This window comes from Paramormyrops kingsleyae, unplaced genomic scaffold, assembly GCF_048594095.1.
Source record: "Paramormyrops kingsleyae isolate MSU_618 unplaced genomic scaffold, PKINGS_0.4 ups65, whole genome shotgun sequence".
Classification (NCBI taxonomy): Eukaryota; Metazoa; Chordata; class Actinopteri; order Osteoglossiformes; family Mormyridae; genus Paramormyrops; species Paramormyrops kingsleyae.
Window position 1 is genome coordinate 146,711 of NW_027326003.1, and position 23,827 is coordinate 170,537.

Sequence of the window (23,827 nt, forward strand, 5' to 3'; positions counted from 1 at the left end):
CAGTCTTGGCAGAATAGCCATATTAATGAGCTCTTGAGCAAAGACCTTTACTCCCAAAGGGACAGAAAGCTGTATCAGGCCATGCTGGCAAAGACCCTTGTTTCAAACCTGGTATCACTTTGCGTTGAATGCTGAAAAGGGCCCTTTAAATACATTAGGTATGTTATTTGCTAAACTTGGGTTTACTTTAATTAATAAAGTAATATCCCAATTTACCCAAACGAGTGAGTACAAATATTGATTTGAAATATTCATTCATGTTAATATTGAAATTAATTTATATTAATATTGAAATATTGATTTGAGTAAATCTTATAGGATAGTACTGTGACAGTGGGTAGACTATAGCTTTATTTATTTAAAATGTTTCTTAGAATTGGGTATAAAGTCAACCCAAAAAAGTGAGTGCAAATTGTTACATCATTCAATCTGAGTAAATTCTAGTTTATTTTTTTCCAGTTCATGTACAGAATTACAGTACATTACAGTATTTTATCGACAAGGTTCTCATAAATATTGCCCAGAAAGCATTTTTTCTACAGTATTGTACTATTTTAAACAGTATGTTACTGTAAAAATGTCACTGTTTATTACAGCAGGGGTGCAGATTGAACCCATGACCCTGGAGGCGTGAGGCTATAGTAGGAGCAACGGACCACTATTCATACTGTGAGAAATTATGTATTTTTAATCATATATTGTAACTGATATGTCGTTACACTGCTTGTGTATGCTTTGCACCTTGCCTTTCTCCCTTACTTGTGTTTCTTGTTCTCCACACCTTGTGAGCTTCAACATGAATTGATTGATTGTTTTTTTTAATAAGGCCCCAGGTTAGTTAGGTCCAGTCTCCTGGAAAATCACTAGAATGTGTCCTTGCCTTTGGAAGCTAAGAGCGTCTTATTTTCAGGGAGAGCCCTGTAATATTTAGTTTAATAAATTATTTTTATTGATAAACCTTCATACTGATAATCCTCTTGTAGTGGTCCTAAAAGAAAACATGACTAAAGATATTATCCATTTTAGTACAGACACATTTCACGATTCAGTAACCTGACTTTTCCAATAGATGGCAGTGTAGTACTTCGACTAAGACGTGCTATGGAAATTGCCGGTAAAAACGGAAAGCTGGTTTTCCATTTTAAACGTTTGTCTGACTGAAATGACCACGTGTTGTACATATGTAATCGTACTATACATCTAACCTTCAGCGTTGTATTACCTACCTTAATTATCTGCAGCAATAAAATATGTACGCGTAATTGGACAGCAGCAAGTTAAGCAATCTGTCTGATTTTACATTAAAGTAGGCATGGACGGACGGTAAGATGAATGCAGGAGAGACCTGTGAATAAGCTTAAAGTATACATAAAATATGATAAAATAATACATATTTTTAAACATTTAACTGGATAAGGGTGAGGGTAAAATGCGGACCGTTTACAAACAGCGGATTCCGTGTTTATAAACAGACGTGTCGCAAAAGACGCACGTCGCGTAGACAGATCACGTGGCATAGAAAGAAACCCATACGACGTTACCTAATGACGGGGTGCGTTCGAGGTGTGTCTGCAGCTGACGTGACGTGGAGCGTGATCTGCCGTCGGCTGCAGGGGTGGAGTATACGCTGGATGTAAACATAGGGGTATTCGAGGAGCTCAGCAAGGCGCAGCAGCTGCGCGTTCAGCCAGTGCAATTTTGTCATCCATATTACAGAGTACAATACGATTGTCCGAAATCCTTATTGTTGTTAATGTTTAACAATTATTTTATTGTTGGTTTTTTTGAAAAAAAAAAATTTGAAAATGTTCTATATATCATTTGTTGAGCGTTCTCTAGTCGCGTATAATTTGCATTTGGACGTCCAGCTACTGTACCATGAACGTCACAGTTTGTTGGTGCCTGTTCTGGATGAGTAAAATAAATTGTAATAAATCAATAAATAAAAATGTTTCTTTCACCAAAAAAGTGTATTCTTAAGTATTTTTGTAGATCTCATATCGAAACACTATCAAACTATATATTCATGTTGTCTGGTTTTATTTCTCGTATAAGTAAGGCTACTGTACACCTTGCAAACACTCATGTGAAATATCTACACAATTACAGAAACGTCACATTGGTTGACACTGTACAAGTCATTATATCAGAATTAATACAAAAAAAGAAAAATAAAATTGCAAAGCAGATCTGTTACATTTAAACATGGAAGTAGCATGTAGAAATAAGTCCCTCAGGCTTGGCATATAGTAGTGGAAAAGGCTAAATTTGTATTTCACGAAAACATTTAAAAGAGTTTGGGGCAGCATTTGTAATTATCCATTTTGTCCTATACACTGTAACAATAGGGAAGCTGCCCTGCATAATCTATAAGTCCACAGAAGTGGCATGTAGAAATGAGGCCCCAGAACATGTGATATATTGCCAGGAAGGTCGGAATTTGTACTTTACAAAAATTTTAGATTGAAGATTCAAAAGGTTTATTCGTCATGTACACAGTTGTACACACACAACATGTAGTGGAATGTAACCCTGGTCACTCTGAGCAGCTGTGCATGATAAGAGAGTAACAAAATATAGAAAAAATAAGAAAAATAATAAGATAAAAAATATATGAAATGTTCAGCTGTACATAATCTATACATAAGTTATAGGTAAGAGGTATATAAGTGCAATGTGCAAGAGGCCTGAGGTATGTGCCAATGATTTGGACAGTGTGAAGCAGCACCTAGAGGCATTGAGTATTTTCCTGATTTAGGAGCATTATGACCTGGGGGAAAAAGCTCCTCTTTAACCTTTCCGTTCTAGGATGCATTTCCCAAGACCATAGTGGAGCAACACTGTTGCAAAATTGCGTAGTTCGAACTACAGTTCTTGAGCTGTAGTTAGAAGCTTAGTCCCAGGTAAATACATCAGCGATGGTGGAAAATGCAGTCTAATAAGGGTATAGTCACCGTGTAAGTAAGAAATTTAATAATCTTTCATAACTAATAAGGAATAATTTAGTTCTATGATCACATATAATGTGATGTTGTCTAAAAATGTAGTTTGAAATGTAATTGTTGTGTGGGTCTCTGGTCATAAGTACGGTAACTGTCGGTAGTGAGCAATAGGGACACCTTGCTGGGTGATGCGGGAAGAATCCTCTGTGTGACCCGTCTGTACGTTGACGTCGAAATTCAACTCACCAGTGGCACTTGCACTCTCATCTAGCACATATTGTATGTTCTAGTCACTCTTTGGCTTCTTCTCATGTTTAGAAACATGTGTGAACAGTTTTGAGTCATTGTGTTCAAATGATGACTACTGTATGGTGGCTGTGCTGAACTTCTGCAGCCTGTGTTTTCTATTTTGCATCAAAGTTCACCACAGTGCAAAATGTGTTTTGATGAATGGGAATGTGTTTAGAGTTTTGCTCAAATCTGCAAATTGTGTTTAAAGTTTCACCAAAAGAGTGATTGATTCAATAAATGAGTTTTGGCAATTGGAAGTTTTGTTCCAAGAATGAGGTTTAGTCTTTTAGCAATTCAGAAAAACTGTAACAGAAACATAAGGCAAGGTAAACTTTAACTTACCAAAGCTCCTTGGGGCGGTCAAACCAGATGTGTCCAGTTTATACAGATACTGCACAGTTAGGGGTAAAAGGCTGTTATGGGCAGGGTTAATCAATTGTACAGTTGTGCTTAAAATGGGGTATAAAATCCTTCAAATACTACAAAAGTTATGTAAGAGAACTTTTGTTTTTTGTTTTGTAAACAAGTACACCTACTCTTACAGTTTTAGACTTAACAGTTTTTAAAGAATTTTGTATTATATTATATTACATTATACTATATTATATTATATTATATTATATTAACATGACTATAGTGAATGTCTGTCAGCCCCTTTTGACAGAAGGGCCTTTTAGCTATGTTTTCACAGAATCTGAGCCGGAAAAGTCAGGGGTAGAACTAATTTGCGATAATGCAAAAAACAGTGTGAGAGGAATGGATGTGTGGTTGCAATGACATATAACATCACACGGTATGTGTAAAAGTCATTTGAAGACTGAATTGTGTTACAGTGAAAAAAAACCCACAACAGCACAATAAAGGGCAAGTGACTCAGGCAAAGTCAGTCAGAAGGGTGTGTGAACATGCTTGGCAAACTGGGTGATAAGTATAATGATGAATGCCTGCTCACCAATAAGTTCATGCTTATTTCCTTACAGTATCTCTTGAGGAGGCCTGCCAATGGTGTGGACAGTTTCAAAATAAAGATGGTGACTGGGTGAGGGAAATTACTGTAGTCATTTGATAGATGGGAAAATATGGCTACTTGTCCTATACTGTATGTTGTTAATCCCTCTGTAGATACTCTGTAATGGATGCCAGAGGTGGCAACACCCTGTCTGTTCTGGCATGACCAAGAGCCAATTCAAACACATAACAAATGTTAAATGGTATTGCACAGCCTGTGAAGAGGAGTCTTCTTTATAAAAACGCAGCCACACTACAGTGGTATGCAAAAGTCTGCAACCGCTTGTTAATTTAGCATTTTTTCCAACTTTTGACCTTTTACTTTTAACTCCTTCATTGAGCCAATATATTTATTTGAAAACAGTGTTACAGGGGACACAGTAATAAAAATCAAGTTTTTATTCTAGCTTGGATTTACTAAACTGAGTTTGTTTGTTAAAGCTCCCATGTCAGTTGTCTTATTGAGTAATATGCGTAATGTACTTCTCTGGCCAAAGGTGCAAAATAAATGACTATACTTCATATATAGTAGAACAGACATGCGTCAAGCTTTCTTCATGTTCGTGTAGGTGGCCTTGAAAAAGGACTTTTTGTGTCTCAGTGATGGCTCAGTATCTGGTGGGCCACACTTTGTTCTTCATCACCTGCCTGTACCATGTTGGCATTGAGTGAACCAGTTTGATGAGGTGATCATGGATGATAACATGATTCCAGGCTGCAATGAGTGACTCAATCAACTCATGTTCTGATTTTGGATGTCTCTTGGATATCTCCAAAGCCACCTTGTGCCACAAGTTCTCAATTGGATTCAGATCGGGAGATTGGGCAAGCCAGTCAATTGATCGATGTTGTTCTGATGCTTCCAGTTGATCACCTGTTTGGTGCAATGGCACGGTGCATTGTCAGCTTGGAACAGGAACCGGCCTTTAAACAGCTGCTGCACTGATGGCACCATACACTTTTGCAGTACTGTGATGTACCATTCCGTCAAAGATGTGCAGACGTCCGACGCCACTGGCAGCCATGCAGCCCCAGACCATGACCTTCAAAGGATGCTTCACAATGAGATTGAGTCACTCAGGCTTGAACTCCTCTCCAGGAAACCTCCTCACCTAGGTGTCTGCCTGGCTACCAAACAGGCAGAAAGTGCTTTCATCGCTGAAAAGCACCTTTTCCCACCGTTTCACATGTCTAGCGTGAGTTCTTCCGTGTCCAGTCAATCCGGTTGCACCTTTGGACATCAGTCATCAGTGGCTTGTTGCGTGCCTTGCAACTCTGCAGACCAAACTGCGGGAACCGGCAACAAACTGTTGATAAGGTGACACTGACATGACAGCTGTCTGACCACTCACGCAGTAGCTGAGGTGAGGTGATTGCTCAATGGAATGCGTCAAAGTGCGTGATCCTAGCATGATTTTGATGCATGTGGATGACCAGACCGAGGCATGTCTGCCACCAAACTCGCTTTCTTCTCATGTACAATCTGTGACTGCAGCCGACTTTGCTAGTAATCTGGCAGCATGAAAATCCATGAAAATTTGTTGTTCCAAGGAATATTTCTTAAATAATAGTTTATTTTCATTTTTAATTCTTCATTCTGCAAATGCAGATTTGTTTGTTTAATAAATGGTGTTGTTCACAAATCTACTAAAAGTCATTTGAGAACATGGCAATTCACTACTTTTCATGGTTCAAGGGCCTATAAACATGCACTTATCTAGTTGAAGCTGGATTTGAACCAGCAACCTCTGGATTACAAACCCACATACTTAGACTACTGAGCTATACACTTACACTGAACTAGTCTAAGTTGTAACTTTTCAAGTGGAATGAATTGCAATGTACCTGACTATTATACTCATTAAGGTCAGTTCATTTACAGTTCCTACTTTCAAGAGCCAGCCACCAATCTAATTAATTTTTAAGTACACCTCCTGTAATATGTAATACACGTTTAAGTTCATTTCCAGGTAAGCATTTCAGGCAAGGCAGTGCTCATTGACACAGATTATAAAGTTTGTTTCACTCTGCAGCTCCTGGACCTGCCCACTCTCCTGAAGACCAATAGCTCTGATGTATATTTGCATAGCATGACAGGGTACTGCCTTTGTTTTAACCTTTCACCATGATGGTGTTGAATAGGGCAACCGTATAAATACCCAAGAAACTTTAAGTAATAACTGCATTTCCAATAGTGGATCCTAGTAGGATCTATTGGTTTCTGTTTTGTTGTGGGTATTTGGGTGGTATCTTGAAAGATGTATGTCCATGGAAAAATGAAAAAAAAAAGTGTTTGCTCAATGCTTGTTTTCCTGCTGCATCCTCATAACAAGCCATCTCAGGCACAAGAACTATGCACAGTTTATTTCTAGCAGCTGGAGTGATAATTTAGCCACTAACCACCCAATTTCCCTGTATATTAAACCTCCTTACCAGGCTAGATGAAAATTAACATCACACCCAAAATAAAGCAACTGCTCAAGTACCTAATAGAGTAGGACTTGTCATGGCATTCACGTAATTAAAACCAGCAATAATTCCAATTGCTGACACAGATCCCTAGCTGAAAAGCTATTACTCTGGGCCAACAAATAAGTACTTCTACATGGAAGAGACTTATATCTGTGGCATTCCATTTTCAGTTGCGGTGGGTTTCTAAATTTGGGCTTCCAAAAATCAAGCCTAATAAAAAAATTTAAATATTAAATGAGCAAATTGATTTGATTTGTCCTTCTATCCCACCTTGTGATCTAAAAAGCAATGAGGCTGCCACACATAATATCAGCTCTATGGAAATACAGTCCCATAGCCACTACGGGAGCTCTCACCTTCTTTCACAATTGTGTTGTGCAGTCTAACAAATGGCCCTTAAGCCATGAACAGTAGTGAATGTAGTGAATTACTATGTTCTCACATTACTTTTTGTAGTTTTGTGAACAACACCATTTATTAAACAAATAAATATGCATTGGCAGAATGAAGAATTACAAATGAAAATAAACTATTATTTAAGAAATATTCCTTGGAACAACAAATTTTCATGGATTTTCATGCTGCCAGATTACTAACAAAGTCGGCTGCAGTCACAGAGCAGTTGTAAAGATTCTACAAAAGAAGAAAGCGAGTTTGGTGGCAGACACGCCTCGGTCTGGTCATCCACATGCATCAACATCATGCTAGGATCATGCACTTTGACGCATTCCATTGAGCAATCGCAAGTTGACCTCACCTCAGCTACTGCGTGAGTGGTCAGACAGCTGCCATGTCAGTGTCACCTCATCAACAGTTTTGTCTGCGGGGTTGCAAGGCACGCAACAAGCCACTGATGACTGATGTCCAAAGGTGCAACCGGATTGACTGGACACGGAAGAAGTCACGCTGGACATGTGAAACGTGGGAAAAGGTGCTTTCCGGCGATGAAAGCACTTTCTGCCTGTTTGGTAGCCAGGCAGACACCTACAGTATGTGAGGAGGTTTCCTGGAGAGGAGTTCAAGCCTGAGTGGCTGAACCTCACTGTGAAGCATCCTTTGAAGGTCATGGTCTGGGGCTGCATGGCTGCCAGTGGCATCGGACATCTGCACATCGTTGACAGCATGGTCAGTGGGACCAAGTACATCACAGTACTGCAAAAGTGTATGGTGCCGTCAGTGCAGCAGCTGTTTACAAGCTGGTTCCTGTTCCAAGATGACAATGCACCGTGCCATTGCTCCAAACAGGTGATCAACTGGAAGCGTCAGAACAACATCGATCAATTGAGTGGCTTGCTCAATCTCCCGATCTGAATCCGATTGAGAACTTGTGGCACAAGGTGGCTTTGGAGATATCCAAGAGACATCCAAAATCAAAACATGAGTTGATTGAGTCACACTGTAAAAAATGTCCGTAGATTTAACAGTAAAATACCGTATAAATGCTACCGGATAAAACCATATTCCACAAAACATGCGATAACCTTAGAATTTACAGTGAAAAACCGTAATAAGTTTTACAGAGTAAGACGTTACATTTCACAGTTAAAAACATATGAAAATATGGTTTATTGCAGTAAAATTAACAATATACTGCACTGTAATCCCGAATAAGTTGGCAAAACTCAAAAAATTTGAGGTAATCAGTTGCATCAAATTTTTTAAGTTATGAAATTTCCAGTTTTAAGTAAACAGAAAAATCTAGTTTTGAGTTTGTTGTACTCATGCAAAATAATTTGTTCTTACTTAAAATACCCAAGTTACCCTGTTTATACATTTTGAGATCAATTAACATTTTTTTTAATATCTCCCAACATTCACTTGTTCACTTTTTTTAAGTGTGCTTATATATTTAAGTTAACTCAACATGAAAATGTAACTTAAAGCTGTTTAACAATGTTCTTATATTTGACTGCAAGTCCCCATGGGGAAACTGCCTTTTATGTCTCCCTCAACTTGCTCTTTGTAAGTAAGTTGTCCATGAAGTGCAGCCACTCATGGCTGTGCCCAGGAAGCTGGGGGTTAAGGGCCTTGCTCAAGGACTCACAGACATGCTGAAACTGGATTTGAACCGGTGACCTTGTGATTATTGGCACACAGGCTTAGCCCACTGAGCCATACAGAACACATGGACCCTGTTGCTTGAGTACAAGAACTTTTATAAATAAATTACAAATATCAACTCTAAACACAGAAAGCATACAATAGGTATTTTAGACATCCAGAAATTGTGCAAATGTTGCAAAAGTAGTCAAGTAGAAAACAATTTGAATAGTGGAATATAATCGTGTGCATTATATGTGTGTATGATCAGCAGGGTTTAAATATGAGTACAGTCAATCAATTTCAATACATCTATATTGTACAGCACAATACTATATACAGTACTATACGCTATATACAATATCTATACAGTATCTAAGTAGTATTGCATTTGTAAAATGCAACTAGAAAACCGCTTGTCTCATGCTGTCTTGCCATGCTTCCCCAAAGATAATACTTGTTACAGTTCGCATCAGTTAGCATAGCACTGCGCTAGCAGACCATAGCTGCTCTGGGTAAAATTGTTCTAAAATACGTTACACAGCAAATGTGCAAGTGTTAAATTAACACTGCATACTGTTTATATTGGCCCACAGCATTCAGTGTTACCTATAATATTTTACAGTGTGCAGTAAGTTTTGTTTTTACAGTGTTAATATTTATTAATTCATATAGTGTTCAATTGACAACCTAGACTGTTAAGTCATCAGCTCCACATATTAGCCCCATTTCAATATGCACACAAGAAGTCATAAGGATCAGAAGAGCCACCCCAGATTCACCCACCATAATGAGAAAGACTCTGACCAAAAAAGACCAGCTTTTTCTTGTCTTATGTTAAAGTGTTGTTGGCTAAGTTCTGTCTGATCTTGAAGATTTAAGAGCTGTGGTTCTGATGGTTTTCCCCTGATTTGTGGTTTTATATATGTTGGTGTCTGGTCAAAGAAAGTTTTGTGGAGACGTACAGGACGTGTCTCTAGAGTGATATGTATTTTAATGGAGTGGGGGTGCATTTGATTGCTAGTCTGGCCCTTGGATGATTAATATATGCGGAAAGGCGTTAGGACAGTTGTGATGCCCTTTTCTGTGCAGCTCCTGGTACCGCCCACTCCACTGTAGACCAATGGTACTGGATGTATATTTGCATAGCATGACACGGTACTGTTTTTGACTTAATAGATTTTTTTTTTCAATCCACCGCGATTGTGATGAATAGGGCAAGAGAATAAAAACCACAGAAATGCCACTTGTGTGCTTGCCAATGACTAAATGAGATTAATTAGCCTATATGGTTTGACTAAAGGCAGCACTAGGTGGGAAAGAAAAGGCCATGGAAAATCAATATATATTTTTTTCCTCCTTTTCTAAGCCTGGGCTCTCTAGGTAAAGTATCCAGATCACATGCACCACTACACTTAAGATTGCAGCACAAATACACCGCTCAGACCAACTAGCATACACAAGTAGCACAATGTGGTGAAGACTAATATCAGTGCCATACCATCCTCAGTCGTGGTGGGTTTCAAAAATTAAGCTTAATTAAAATCTGAATATTAAATGAGCAAAATGATTTTATTTGTTCTTCCATCACAAGTTGTGGTCTAAAAGCAATAAGGCCACCACCCATTCTGGCTGCTTTAGCTGAAACACACTCCAACCATTACCGGAGCTCTCACCTTTTCGCAGCCCTGTTAAATAATTGTTATGCAGTTGAACACAGGCAAGTTTTATAATCTGTGTTTGGTGGCTGGTGTTATACATTTCACACACATTAATACCACAAGCAGTTCATAGATGAACTTAACTGGTCCTTTCTTATACAAATACAAAAAACCTATTAGTCATGCTTAAATGAGAAAAGGCAATGTTGGTCTAAGTCTTTCTTATTATGGTGGGTTAGTAAAACACAGCAGCTGAATGCCCAAATGAGTTCAAATGAGTGCATATTAAAATGGGGCAGACATGGGCCACCCATTTTGTACTTGTGTGCCACCCATATTGGCTTGCAATCCAGGAAGAGGTGGCGACTTACTGACTTAACAGTCTATGTTGTCAACTGAACACTATAAGAGTTTTAAGAAATATTAACACTGTAAAAACAACACTCACTGCACACTGTAAAGTATTATAGGTAACACTGAATGCTGTGGGCCAATATAAACAGTATGCAGTGTTAATTTAACACTGGCACATTTGCTGTGTAACGTATTTTAGAACAATTTTACCCAGAGCAGCTATGGTCTGCTAGCGCAGTGCTATGCTAACTGATGTGAACTGTAACAAGTATTATCTTTGGGGAAGCATGGCAAGACAGCATGAGACAAGGGGTTTTCTAGTTGCATTTTACAAATGCAATACTACTTAGATACTGTATAGATATTGTATATAGTGTATAGTACTGTATATAGTATTGTGCTGTACAATATAGATGTATTGAAATTGATTGACTGTACTCATATTTAAACCCTGCTGATCATACACACATATAATGCACACGATTATATTCCACTATTCAAATTGTTTTCTACTTGACTACTTTTGCAACATTTGCACAATTTCTGGATGTCTAAAATACCTATTGTATGCTTTCTGTGTTTAGAGTTGATATTTGTAATTTATTTATAAAAGTTCTTGTACTCAAGCAACAGGGTCCATGTGTTCTGTATGGCTCAGTGGGCTAAGCCTGTGTGCCAATAATCACAAGGTCACTGGTTCAAATCCAGTTTCAGCATGTCTGTGGGTCCTTGAGCAAGGCCCTTAACCCCCAGCTTCCTGGGCACAGCCATGAGTGGCTGCCCTTCACGGACAACATACTTACAAAGAGCAAGTTGAGGGAGATATAAAAGGCAGAATATTACAATGTAAACCCTGGAATTTGACAGCTATAAACTGTTTTTATAGCAACATAAATATGTTAATTAGACAGTTATAAACCGTAAAAAAAACAATTAAAATCCGTAAAATATACAGTACAGTGGGTGCAGACCTGTAAAACCAATAACGTTGCTACCGTATTTTTGACGGTAAAGTTCTGGCAACCACAGCTGCCAGTTTTTTACTGTAAAATTTACGGTTTATTTTTTACAGTGCACTCATTACAGCCTGGAATCATGTTATCACCCATGATCACCTCATCAAACTGGTTCACTCAATGCCAATATGGTGCAGGCAGGTGATCAAGAACAAAGTGTGGCCCACCAGATACTGAGCCATCACTGAGACACAAAAAGTCCTTTTTCAAGGCCACCTACACGAACATGAAGAAAGCTTGACGCATGTCTGTTCTACTATATATGAAGTATACACATTTATTTTGCACCTTTAGCCAGAGAAATACATTACGCATATTACTCAATAAGACAACTGACATGGGAGCTTTAACAAACAAACTCAGAAAAGTAAATCCAAGCTAGAATAAAAACTTGATTTTTATTACTGTGTCCCCTGTAACACTGTTTTCAAATAAATATATTGGCTCAATGAAGGAGTTAAAAGTAAAAGGTCAAAAGTTGGAAAAAATTCTAAATTAACAAGCGGTTGCAGACTTTTGCATACCACTGTAGTGTGGCTGCGTTTTTATAAAGAAGACTCCTCTTCACAAGCTGTGCAATACCATTTAACATTTGTTATGTGTTTGAATTGGCTCTTGGTCATGCCAGTACAGACACGGTGTTGCCACCTCTGGCATCCATTACAGAGTATCTACAGAGGGATTAACAACATACAGTATAGGACAAGTAGCCATATTTTCACATCTATCAAATGACTACAGTAATTTCCCTCACCCAGTCACCATCTTTATTTTGAAACTGTCCACACCATTGGCAGGCCTCCTCAAGAGATACTGTAAGGAAATAAGCATAAACTTACTGGTGAGCAGGCATTCATCATTATACTTATCACCCAGTTTGCCAATCATGTTCACACACCCTTCTGACTGACTTTGCCTGAGTCACTTGCCCTTTATTGTGCTGTTGTGTTTTTTTTCCACTGTAACACAATTCAGTCTTCAAATGACTTCACTAACACTGTTTTCAAATTAGTTGTACTCTTGGCATAGCAATCTGACTTTTCCGGCTCAGATTCTATGAAAACATAGCTATAAGGCCATTTTGTCAAAAGGGGCTGACAGACATTCGCTATAGTCATGTTATTTTAATATAATATAATATAATATAATACAAAATTCTTTAAAACCTGTTAAGTCTAAAACTGTAAGAGTAGGTGTACTTGTTTACAAAACAAAAAACAAAAGTTCTCTTACATAACTTTTGTAGTATTTGAAGGATTTTATACCCCCATTTTAAGCACAACTGTACAATTGATTAACCCTGCCCATAACAGCCTTTTACCCCTAACTAGCACCGGATCCCCACAGGGCTGTGTGCTGAGCCCCCTCCTATACTGCCTCTACACCCACGACTGTAGTCCGACCCACAACAACAATCTCATCGTCAAGTTTGCCGACGACACTACGGTGGTCGGACTCATCTCTAAGGGAGACGAGGCAGCCTATAGGGATGAGGTCCTGAAGCTGGAGGCCTGGTGTTCAGAGAACAATCTGACTTTGAACACCAAGAAAACTAAAGAGATCGTTGTTGACCTCAGGAGGCACGGCACCGACCTAACCCCCCTATACATCAACGGTGAACGCGTGGAGAGGGTCCATACTTTCCGGTACCTAGGGGTCCTCATCTCGGACAATATCTCATGGACCGAGAACATCACAGAGGTCGTCAAGAAGGCACAGCAGCGGCTCCACTTCCTGAGAGTCCTCAGGAAGCTGAATCTCAACCAGGATCTGTTTCTGACCTTCTATCGCTCGTCCATTGAGAGCCTCCTGACGTACTGCATCACAGTGTGGTACGGCAGCTGCACCATGGCAGATAAGGAGAGGCTTCATAAAGTTGTCAAAGCTGCCCAGAAGATCATCGGCTGCCCTCTCCCCTCTCTTATGGACATATACACCTCCCGCTGCCTCAGCAGAGCAAGGAACATTATCAAGGACACATCCCACCCTGGCTCTGATCTATTCAACCTGTTGCCCTCAGGAAGACGCTACAGGTGCATCAGGACTAGGACAGACAGACTCCGGAACAGTTTTTTCCCTAGAGCCATACTCACACTGAACACACACTGAACACACACTGTACACACACTGAATACACACAGAAAACAATCACTCCCCCTACTATGGTCTTCCTCCCCTTTCTCCCTTTCACACACACACTAAAAAATCTTACCACATCTATTTATTATATATTATCACTGTGTAATAATCCGGTCAATGTGAAATTGTGCATTCGTTCACTTTATATACATATGCTAGTGCAATAAGATATATTACACTGTCACTTTAATACTTTCTATTTGTTTACATTGCTTATTTTTATACATATTTTATACATACTTTAGATACTACTTCTCTTTTTATATTTTATATGTATATGTTTGAGCACTGACCCAAGGAGATGCTTTTCATCTCATTGTATATGTAAAAAATGTATAATGACAATAAAAGGCATTCTATTCTATTCTATTCTATTCTATTCTAACTGTGCAGTATCTGTACAAACTGGACACATCTGGTTTGACCGCCCCAAAGAGCTTTGGTAAGTTAAAGTTTACCTTGCCTTATGTTTCTATTACAGTTTTTCTGAATTGCTAAAAGACTAAACCTCATTCTTGGAACAAAACTTCCAATTGCCAAAACTAATTTATTGAATCAATCACTCTTTTGGTGAAACTTTAAACACAATTTGCAGATTTGAGCAAAACTCTAAACACATTCCCATTCATCAAAACACATTTTGCACTGTGGTGAACTTTGATGCAAAATAGAAAACACAGGCTGCAGAAGTTCAGCACAGCCACCAGTCATCATTTAAACACAATGACTCAAAACTGTTCACACATGTTTCTAAACATGAGAAGAAGGCAAAGAGTGACTAGAACATACAATATGTGCTAGATGAGAGTGCAAGTGCCACTGGTGAGTTGAAGTTTGACGTCAACGTACAGATGGGTCACACAGAGGATTCTTCCCGCATCACCCAGCAAGGTGTCCCTATTGCTCACTACCGACAGTTACCGTACTTATGACCAGAGACCCACACAACAATTACGTTTCAAACATTTTCAGACAACTTCACATTATATGTGATCGTAGAGCTAAATTATTCCCTATTAGTTATGAAAGATTATACAATTTTTTACTTACACGGTGACTATACCCTTATTAGACTGCATTTTCCACCATCGCTGACGTATTTACCCGGGACTAAGCTTCTAACTACAGCTCGTGAGTTGTTTGAAATACGCAACTTAAGGACAGTGTTTGCGAACGTTCCTTCGAACTATGGTTTTGGGAAATGCACCACAGAACGGAAAGGTTAAGGAAGAGCTTTTTCCCCCAGGTCATAATGCTCCTAAATCAGGACAATACTCAATGCCTCTAGGTGCTGCTTCACCCTGTCCAAATCATTGGCACATTCCTCAGGCCTCTTGCACATTTCACTTATGTATAGATTATGTACAGCTGAACATTTCATTTTTTATCTTATTATTTTTCTTATTTTTTCTATATTTTGTTACTCTCTTATCATGCACAGCTGCTCAGAGTGACCAGGGTTACATTCCACTGCATGTTGAATGTGTACAACTGTGTACGTGACGAATAAACCTTTTGAATCTTGAATCTTCAATCTTGAATTTTCGTAAAGTACAAATTCCGACCTTCCTGGCAATATATCACATGTGCTGGGGCCTCACTTCTACGTGCCACTTCCGTGGACTTTTAGTTTAAGATTATAGATAGCAGCTTTCACATGGTTACAGTGTACAGGGCGAAGTGCACATTTAGAAATCTTGCCCCGGGCACTTTCATGCATTTTCGTATAGTACAAATTGCCAGCTTTCCGGCAATATATCACATGTCCCAGGGCAGGATTTCTACGTGCCACTTCCGTGGACTTTTAGTTGAAGATTATTTATGGCAGCTTCCCCATGGTTACAGTGTACAGGGCGAAGTGCACATTTAGAAATCTTGCCCTGGGAAGTTCCATGCATTTCCGTATAGTACAAATTGCCAGCTTTCCGGCAGTATATCACATGTCCCAGGGCAGGATTTCTACGTGCCACTTCCGTGGACTTTTAGTTGAAGATTATTTATGGCAGCTTCCCCATGGTTACAGTGTACAGGGCGAAGTGCACATTTAGAAATCCTGCCCTGGGAAGTTCCATGCATTTCCGTATAGTACAAATTGCCAGCTTTCCGGCAATATATCACATGTCCCAGGGCAGGATTTCTACGTGCCACTTCCGTGGACTTTTAGTTGAAGAATATTTATGGCAGCTTCCCCATGGTTACAGTGTACAGGGCGAAATGCACATTTAGAAATCTTGCCCCGGGCACTTTCATGCATTTTCGTATAGTACAAATTGCCAGCTTTCCGGCAATATATTGTAATAAATCCTCTGTGGGTATTAAGGATCTATCCTTTAGCTATCCTAGCCCGCTCCCCACAGGTTACCCACCCAGCAAGCCCAAGGGATACACACCACCAATTTAGGGATCAAATACTTTATTTAATTAATTCATCACCCCTCAGCACAATACAACCAGCTAGGGAGCAGATAAACAGGCTGTAACCCCGCCGCCAGAGTGTGTCACACAGCAACTCAGTAGGTTCACCAGCACCCCCCTCACAGAAGCACAGCAAGCCAAGCAAAATCGTAATTCACACCCGATTACACCAAACACCCCCCTCCGAGGCGGCAGCGTACACCATCCCATCCAGCCCTCCCTTAACCCACCGTATTGCACAGACCCGATCGGCTGACCATCCTAAAAACACATACACACACACACAAACATACACAAGAAGAATCTTAAAAAGGACACTTCCCTTTCCTCTACCAGACCCACCCACGGGGTCTAATCAACTAAGCCCCAGGGATTAAACAAGGCTGGGAACCAACTTCCTCCTGGAATGACAGTAGTCTCACCCGCCGGCAACAGTCTCGCCCTAATAAATCCGCGCAACCTCTACCTATTTCACCCCCCTACCTATCTTCGCCGGCAGCGATCCTAATGACCGCGACCAGCACTAATCAGCCCCTCACGCAACACTGACCGGCATTCCTCTCCCTCGTCTCCAACCTTTCCCCTCTTATCACCACACTCCGCTACATGCCCCTCCCCCACTTAGTTATTGATTTCACCTGTGGCTAATCTCCTTATTACTCCTGGACAGTCTCATCCATTCACCACACTTCCCCCTTGCCAGGAAAAAAAGACTCGTCCCCGAGTCAGTCCAACCCCAATTCAAAATCCTTCGTCCACACCGGCCGCCGCTTCTCCCGCCGCAGATGTCCTCGTCCTGAGAGGAGTGGCCGCACCATTTCCTCGGCCTCCATGTTGCTGTCCTTTTCACTCTGGTCTCCGACTCTCTCATCCCCACCAGTGATCCAATGTCCCTCTGGCTGGCCCTCTGCTGCTTGTAACCCTCGATCAGCTCCCATTACTTCCACCTCCTGCAACCTGGCCGCAGCTGCTGGTATACACGGTGGTACCTCCCTGTCCACCTCCACCGGCTCGGACGACCTTGGCAGGGGTGTTGAATCCATAGATGGGTTACTGTCCAGAGGATCCTCCTTTTGCACACTGGATGGTTCCCCTGCACCAGACAAACAGACAAAAGGTTTAAGCCTATTAAAATGCACTATTGTGTCCGAACCCCCTTCAGGCTGGCCCACTCTATAAAGGACATCAGAAATTACTTCCAACACCTTAAAAGGGCCCTTATAACGTCTCTGTAGTTTGGGACAACGGCCCCTCTTCCTCGCTTTATTCTGCACCCATACCTGCTCTCCCACAACATAGTGCTGATGAGTTACTCTAAAATCATAAACCGCTTTTTGCTGTGCAGAGGCCCGTTCCTGGTGTCTCTTCACTGCCCCCACCACAGTAGACAACGTATCAGTGAGTGCCTGCACATACTCTGACACCGCTGAAAACCTCTCCTGATGACCCATATTCCACATCACATCCACAGGGAGAATGATCTCCCGACCAAATAACACCTTATATGGTGTGAACCCTGTGGACGCATGCACACTACTCCTGTAGGCCATAAGGACATACGGTAATAGAACATCCCAGTTCATCTGGTTGTCCTCCACGAACAATGCCAACATAGACAACAGGGTTCGATTGAATCTTTCCACCATCCCATTAGATTCAGGATGGTAGGGAGATGTTCGCGTCTTCTGTATACAAAGCAACTGGCACATCTCTCTGAACAATGTAGATTCAAAATTTCTCCCTTGGTCAGAATGTATACTGCGTGGAGCCCCTAACCTACACACCCACTGCTCTACCAGGACTTTAGCCAACGATTCTGCTTCCTGGTTTGGCACGGCATAAGCCTCCGTCCATTTTGAAATATTAGCTTGTAATTTCTGAATTCCTAAGTGCCCCCCTGTGGCAGTACTATGCAGCATTTGCAAAGCTGCCGGTACCAAGCTCCTAGGAAGCACCACCTGGGCCCCGGGGGCTGCATCAGAATAACTCGGTGGGACCCGGACCAGCCGCTGGCCTTGTAACTGCAACTGGCCCCACACACACTGGTATTTCTTCAACTCGGGATACTGCTGCCATATATCCACCCCACTCTGCAACCCCTGTATTAAACTAATAATTACACTAATCTCACCATCCTCCCTCTGTGCTTTACTTACTTCATCCTCCAACCCAAATTCCACCCCACCAGTCTGAGTTTGGGCCTCCACCCTTACTACACAAATACTGTCAGAGGGCCCTTTCTGCCCTGAAGAGGGGATAGGGGAGCTAGCCACAGCCACTTCCTCTGGTAATGCCTCAGGTAAGGACAAAGGCCTACGGGACAAAGCATCTGCATTAGTATGTAATTTCCCAGGGCGATGAATGATTTTATACTGGAATGCGGCCAGCTGCTCCACCCACCGAGCCAATTGTCCTTCTAGGCCCTGAAAATTATGTAGCCATCTCAGTGAACTATGGTCAGTACGCAAGGTAAATTCCTTCCCCAATAAGTAATGTTTAAAATGCTTTGTGAAAAATACCATGCTCAACAATTCCTTCCTAGTGGCTGCATACTTCCTCTCCTCTTTTGTCAGTGCCCTACTCGCATAAGCAACAACCCTTTCTACACCCTCCTCACCGTCCTGGCATAACACTGCTCCAATGCCAAAGTCACTTGCATCTGTATCAAGAATGAAACGTTTATGAGGGTCAGGGTACGCCAAAACTGGTGCTGTGATCAAAGTAGTCTTTAATTGTCGAAACGCCTCATCACACAACTCATCCCATTTAAATTTCCGTCCCTTTTCAGTTAACTGATGCAATGGCCTTGCCATGTCCGCAAAGCCCCTAACAAAACGGCGATAATAGGAGGCCAGCCCCAGAAAACTCTTAACATCTGTTTGAGTTTGAGGAACCAGCCAACTCCTCACAGCTTCCACCTTATCCTGGTCGGCCATAATGCCCTGAGCCGAAATAATGTGCCCCAGATAACGCACTTCGGTTGCAAAAAGGTTACATTTACCAGGCTTCACCTTTAAATTTGCCTGCCCCAACTTCAAAAGCACCTCATCCAGCCTATGTAAATGTTCCTCAAAAGTCCGACCAAAACAAATAATATCATCCAAATACACTAAACAGGTTGACCACTGCAAGTCAGCCAGAACCAAATCCATTAAACGCTGGAAGGTGCTGGGTGAGTTACATAGGCCAAAACTTAAAACATTAAACTCAAACAATCCCTGCCTAGTGATAAATGCAGTCTTTGGCCTGTCCCGAGGGTCAACCTCAACCTGCCAGTAACCACTGGCCAGGTCAAGGGTTGAAAACCATTGCGCATTGGCTAAACTGTCTAGGGCATCATCAATCCTTGGCAACGGATAAGCATCTTTCACTGTAACTTCATTAAGCTTACGGTAGTCTACGCAAAATCGGAGGCTACCATCTTTTTTCCGTACTGGCACTACCGGAGCTGCCCAAGGACTACATGAGGGTCGTATAATGTCATTCTCAAGCATCTGTTTAATATGGTCCGCGACCTCCTGCTGCAAATGCAGAGGCACCCGACGGGGGTGCATTTTAATAGGCCTAACACCCCCCGTATCAATTTCATGACGAGTCAGGTGTGTCCTCCCCAAATCACTATCATTCCAGCTAAATACGCCACTATGGCGTTGAAGTAACTCTCGAATAGCTATCAATTCTAAAGATGAGAAACCCTTTTCTGCCAACCCCAGCTGTGAAACAACATCTACAGGCCACTGTACGGTCTCTGCAGATATGGTATCCTGTTCCACAGTGACGTCCGTATAAAGGGTGCCCACCTTCATACCCTCCTTTAAAACACAGGGCCCCTCGGTCACATTTATAACCCTGACAGGTACCACCCCTTGCTGTGCGCTACAAACCACCCGCGCCACCATCAAGTCACAATGTGAAGACAGGGAGTCAGACGGTTCGAGCAGGCCTACCGCACGGCCTGCCAACAACCCTTCCACAACCCCAGCAACAATGGCCTCCGTGCGTGGCCCTACTACAGTATCTGCCTGTACAGTAACTAGTTTTGGTTCATTAGCCTCAGATGATGAAATTAGAGGCAATTCCTTCCCCATCAAACTACAACATTTATTAGCAAGGTTAATCACAGCCCCATATTTTGACAGGAAATCAATCCCCAGCAAAATTTCGGTAGACACATCAGCCACTAAGAAATCCACAACCAAGGCCAAAGGTCCAAATTGACAAATGGTTTGCCACCTCCCAACCACCTGCATATCACCCCCATTTGCTGCTGATGCTACACCCTGATACGCTGTTAACTCCCCCATCCCCTTCGTAAACTGTAACCACCTCTGTTTGGGGATGATAGTAGATACAGGGGCGCAAGCCTCTAACACATGAGAAAAACACCCACCTATTTTTGCATTAAGGTAGATACCGGAGCTATCCGGGGAATTGTGAGCCAGTCTGGCCAGTCTGCAGAAAGGGGTGGGCATTTGGCCCACTGTGCCCACCCCCTCTAGTTTCCCTGCACATAGGGACAGTTACGACGCAGGTGCCTAGTGCATCCACACTCCCAACATGCATCTCTAGCAGTTGCTATTGCTGCCCGTTCAGGTCTACCTTGCTGACCACGCCTCCTTTCCTCACTATTACTCCCCCTGCTCATCTCAGTCACGATAGGGGACGGCAAAGACGCCACCGTCTGCTGCAGCGTTCTAACCTCTTGCCTTAAACCCTCCACCACCCCCAACAAGAGCTCCATCTGTTGATCCCTAGGTGATTTTTCCGTAACAGCACACACCCGGGCATCATAACTAATCTGAGACCTTTCCAGACTCTTTATTAATTCCAACTCGGCAGCTATATTAATGGCTTCTTCTAATGTATTAGGCTTCCGACCGCGAAGATATATTCTCAAATCGCCACTCCCAACATGTTCTACAAAGTGGTCTCGAGCAAACATATCACGCGTCACATTATCGGCAGAAGGATAAGCTTTATAAATAAGCCGGCGCAATGCCATACCAAAATCCCGAGCCGATTCGTCTGGCAATCGTCTACGGGACAAAAAATTGGCTCTGTTCCAGTCATCACTATCACATGGTTCCAGACATCTGCCTAATGCCTCTTTTAAACTTAAATAATCACTGCGAGCAGCCAAAGGCAACCCGGAATACAACTCTCTTGCACGCCCCGACAAGAGAAGTGACAAAAATTTCATTTTTAAAGAATCATCCCAACCATTCACTTCGGCAGCCACTTCAAACTGGGCAACCCAATCAGACCATTCCCGATTAGTACCAGTAAACGTTTCGGGCATAAACACCGGACGAGTTGCTACTGGCAAACCCTGAACGGAGCTACCCTCCCCCCTCGGTGGCTGTTCCACTACTTCTGGGTCAGACATCATCCCACCACTGCCACCAGTGTAATAAATCCTCTGTGGGTATTAAGGATCTATCCTTTAGCTATCCTAGCCCGCTCCCCACAGGTTACCCACCCAGCAAGCCCAAGGGATACACACCACCAATTTAGGGATCAAATACTTTATTTAATTAATTCATCACCCCTCAGCACAATACAACCAGCTAGGGAGCAGATAAACAGGCTGTAACCCCGCCGCCAGAGTGTGTCACACAGCAACTCAGTAGGTTCACCAGCACCCCCCTCACAGAAGCACAGCAAGCCAAGCAAAATCGTAATTCACACCCGATTACACCAAACACCCCCCTCCGAGGCGGCAGCGTACACCATCCCATCCAGCCCTCCCTTAACCCACCGTATTGCACAGACCCGATCGGCTGACCATCCTAAAAACACATACACACACACACAAACATACACAAGAAGAATCTTAAAAAGGACACTTCCCTTTCCTCTACCAGACCCACCCACGGGGTCTAATCAACTAAGCCCCAGGGATTAAACAAGGCTGGGAACCAACTTCCTCCTGGAATGACAGTAGTCTCACCCGCCGGCAACAGTCTCGCCCTAATAAATCCGCGCAACCTCTACCTATTTCACCCCCCTACCTATCTTCGCCGGCAGCGATCCTAATGACCGCGACCAGCACTAATCAGCCCCTCACGCAACACTGACCGGCATTCCTCTCCCTTGTCTCCAACCTTTCCCCTCTTATCACCACACTCCGCTACATGCCCCTCCCCCACTTAGTTATTGATTTCACCTGTGGCTAATCTCCTTATTACTCCTGGACAGTCTCATCCATTCACCACAATATCACATGTCCCAGGGCAGGATTTCTACGTGTCACTTCCGTGGACTTTTAGTTGAAGATTATTTATGGCAGCTTCCCCATGGTTACAGTGTACAGGGCGAAGTGCACATTTAGAAATCCTGCCCTGGGAAGTTCCATGCATTTCCGTATGGTACAAATTGCCAGCTTTCCGGCAGTATATCACATGTCCCAGGGCAGGATTTCTACGTGCCACTTCCGTGGACTTTTAGTTTAAGATTATGGATGGCAGCTTCCCCACGGTTACAGTGTACAGGGCGAAGTGCACATTTAGAAATCCTGCCCTGGGAACTTCCATGCATTTTCGTATAGTACAAATTGCCAGCTTTCCGGCAATATATCACATGTCCCAGGGCAGGATTTCTACGTGCCACTTCCATGTTTCAATATAACAAATGCTTTAATTGCAATATCCTTTTTATTTTATTTATTTCGTGTATTAATTCTGATAAAATGGCTTGTAGAGTGGCAACCACGTTTCTAGGTAGATATTTCACAGGAGTGCTTTCAAGCTGTACAGTATAGCTGTACTTATATGAGAAAATTTAATCAGATAACACCAAAACAGTTCAATAGTGCTTGGATGTGAGATCTACAGAAATACAGAATTACAATAAAATACTGACATGTTTGGTGAAAGACATATTTATTTATTTATTTATTATGATTTATTTTATTCGTCAGGAACAGGCATCCATGAACAGTGACGTTGGTAGCCATGGACATCCACATCTGTCTGACGGGACAAGAGAGGGGAAAAATGCAGATTATCCTCGACCAGAGAACGCTCAACAGATAATATATAGAACATTTTCACATGTTTAACAAATTAACAATGAAATTAATGTTAACATTAAGAACAATACGATTTCGGACATCCGTATTGTACTGACTGCGCAGTTGCACCGCAATGCTGAGCTCCTCCTTTTGTTTACGTTCGGCGGAGTCCGGCGGAATCCGCATTTTACCCTCACCCGCATGAAAACAACAGCGAAACCGTGTACTAATCAGCGCGCGACAGGGGAAACTGAATTGCCCAGAACACCGGCGCTGGACCTTCTTCCCAGCACAGCTTCCAGGGGTGACCATGCCCAGCGACTCCCACAGCCAGGCTCCCTTCTCCGGGGACACACAGCGCATGGGGCTGCTGGAGACTTCCGGCAGTGCGGCCTCCTCCTAGCCCCGTAATCGTAATGCCGCCTCCGCTGCCTCGGCTAGCCACCCCTGGCGGTCGCGCTAATTCTCCCAGTTGGT